Raw genomic sequence first — 3,390 nt, 5'->3', positions numbered from 1 at the left:
TAAGGAAGCTAATTAAGTTAGATATCAGAGTATTTATTGATGAAGAATCTTCACTATCTCTGTACTTACAGAGCTTTGTTGGAGGCTTTGACCACTGGCAGCAGCCTCAGAAGAGCCTCCTCTGAAGCAGCGAATTTCTTCAGGTCAAACGTATCCAGATCTTTTTCTGATGACAGTAATATGAAGACCAGAGCTGACCACTGAGCAGGAGACAGTTTATCTGTGGAGAGACTTCCTGAACTCAAGGACTGTTGGATGTGATCCACCAGAGAACGATCATTCAGTTCATTCAGACAGTGGAACAGATTGATGCTTCGCTCTGCAGAAGGTGTCTCTTTAATCTTCTTCTTGATGTACTTGACTGTTCCCTGATTGGTTTTTGAGCCGCTTCCTGTCTGTGTCAGCAGGCCTCGTAGGAGAGTCTGATTGGTCTGCAGTGACAGACCCAGGAGGAATCGGAGGAACAAGTCCAGGTGTCCATTTGGACTCTGTAAGGCCTTGTCCACTGCACTCTGGTGGAGATGTGAAAGATGAGGATCTCTGTCTTTGAAGACTTTTGACAACTGGACAACAAGTTTAGACCCTGCACGTTCACGGGAGGTTTTTTGTTCTTCTGACATCAGATTGATTCCAGAGCTGCTGAATGTCAGTTGGACACGCAGAGCAGCCAGAAACTCCTGAACACTCAGATGGATGAAGCAGAACACCTTGTCCTGGTACAGTCCTCTCTCCTCTTTGAAGATTTGTGTGAACACTCCTGAGTACACTGAGGCTGCTCTGATATCGATGCCACACTCTGTCAGGTCTGATTCATAGAAGATCAGGTTTCCTTTCTGCAGCTGCTCAAAAGCCAGTTTTCCCAGAGACTCAATCATCTTCCTGCTCTCTGGAGTCCACTGAGGATCTGACTCAGCTCCTCCATCATACTTCATGTTCTTCACTTTGGACTGAACCACCAGGAAGTGGATGTACATCTGAGTCAGGGTCTTGGGCAACTGTCCTTCCTCTCTGGTCTTCATCACATCCTCCAGAACTGTAGCAGTGATCCAGCAGAAGACCGGGATGTGGCACATGATGTGGAGGCTTCGTGATGTCTTGATGTGGGAGATGATTCTGCTGGCCTGCTCCTTGTCTCTGAACCTCTTCATGAAGTACTCCTCCTTCTGTTCATCAGTGAACCCTCTGACCTCTGTCACCATGTCAACACACTCAGGAGGGATCTGATTGGCTGCTGCAGGTCGTGTGGTTATCCAGAGGCGAGCAGAGGGAAGCAGTTTCCTCCTGATGAGGTTTGTCAGCAGCACATCCACTGAGGTGGACTTTGTAACATCAGTCAGGATCTCATTGTTGTGGAAGTCCAGAGGAAGTCGACACTCATCCAGACCGTCAAGGATGAACAAAACCCTGAACTCTTCAAACCTGCAGATTCCTGCTTCTTTGGTTTCAGGAAAGAAGTGATGAACAAGTTCCACCAAGCTGAACTTTTTCTCTCTCAGCACATTCAGCTCTCTGAAAGTGAATGGAAACATGAACTGTATGTCCTGGTGGGCTTTGTCTTCAGCCCAGTCCAGAGTGAACTTCTGTGTTAAGACCGTCTTCCCAATGCCAGCCACTCCCTTTGTCATCACTGTTCTGATTGGTTCATCTCGTCCAGGTGGTTTAAAGATGTCTTCTTGTCTGATTGTGGTTTCTGGTCCATGTGGTTTCCTGGATGCTGTTTCAATCTGTCTGACCTCATGTTCATCATTGACCTGTCCAGTCCCTCCCTCTGTGATGAAGAGCTCTGTGTAGATCTGATTCAGGAGGGTCCGGTGTCCTGCTTTAGCGATCCCCTCAAACACACACTGGAACTTCTCCTTCAGGTTAGATTTAAGTTGATGCGGACAATCTGGAGCAAAAAGTTCTGAATGAAGACACAACAAATAAGTCAATAAGTGATTGATAAAGTTCAGATGAGAATTTAATGTCCTTGTCTGAACATATTTTGGTTCATCTGTTGAGACCTCAGTGAATGTTCCACTGATCCAGCAGTTAAACCTTTAGAGAAATCCTCTTACTGCTCTGCAGACGCTCAGCCAGCTCCTCCTCCTTCATTCTCCTCAGGAAGTGCTGTGTGATCTTCAGAAATGCCTCTCTGCTGCTCCTCCTCTGCTCTGCATCATCATCCTCATCCTCCCCCTGACTCTCTGAGCATTCTGGGTCATCTGAATTCAGAACCGTCTTGATCTTCTTCAGCTCGTTCCTCACAAAAGAGACAATGTTCTCCTCCAGCAGCTGGAACAGAAGATTATATGAATGACACAAACTGAAATCATGGAAGCAAACATCAGATCCATGTTGGACAGACTGACGGTCCACTGGTCTAAAAAGTGCAGCGTGGAGATTATTGTGAACAGAACAGATGTGAAAGCAGCTGTTGTACATGTACAGACCATAAATATGGAGTCCAGGTGAGTTTGATGCTGCTGGGCAGACTGACCACTGGGAAATTCTGAGCTCTCCGGGTGGACTCTGTGGAGGGATCATGAAGAATTAGCTCACATCATGTCCGTCCACACAGAGACAAACACCAGCTGAAGATTCTTTGAGCTGAAGTGTTGTTTCCAACATTGAATCAGATGGTTTCCACTGACATTAAAGTGTTGCTCGTACTGCTGATCCCACCGTGAATCAACAGTCCAGTCTGCATTTCTGTGCAGCTTTCACTTTACTGTGTTGGTTCACCAGCTTGTCTGGCACAAATTGGCAGTGAGTCACAATAAAGTGAGTGAAACATGAGAAAAGCAAAGAGAGAAGCAGAGAATACTGGATCAAAGCAAAGCTGAGGGTGATTTCACATCCAGCTGTGTTTCAAATGAAAGCTGGAACGTTCTTCTCTGGAGTACATGAAGGAAACAGGTGCAGCTGTTGCTCATAGAAGTTGTTCTGGCTCTTTCTTTTATTCTTGGACAACATGTATTTGTTCTTGTCCACTTGTTGGAACCACAACACATTTTTGAGCTTTGTCTCCTCTCTGAGCTCCTGCAGCCTTTAGTTACCCATAACACCCTTCTCTGCATCAGACGTCTTCACAGAGGCACAACTCCAGCCTGATGTGAGGCGCCATGATGCCGCCGTCAGTGTCGTTCTTGACTTTGTGAATCCATCAGCAGCATCAATCACAAACAGACTGTGTGTTTCCTCAGACTCTCTGTGTTGCTTCATTCTGTGTTTCACAGCAGCTGATCTCAGTCCAGCTGTTATCACTGACATGTTTGTGTTTGTGTTGTCACATGACTGAAAACCACAACATGTTGATTTGATGGAGGAACTCAGTGGAATCAGGGTTAGCCTTCGTTAGCATCTGTTAGCCTCAATCAAGTCACTGTTTTATACTCATGCAGTCATCAG

Source organism: Chaetodon auriga, chromosome 23, assembly GCF_051107435.1.
Source record: "Chaetodon auriga isolate fChaAug3 chromosome 23, fChaAug3.hap1, whole genome shotgun sequence".
In the NCBI taxonomy this organism is placed as follows: domain Eukaryota; kingdom Metazoa; phylum Chordata; class Actinopteri; order Chaetodontiformes; family Chaetodontidae; genus Chaetodon; species Chaetodon auriga.
This window is presented reverse-complemented; position numbering follows the sequence as displayed.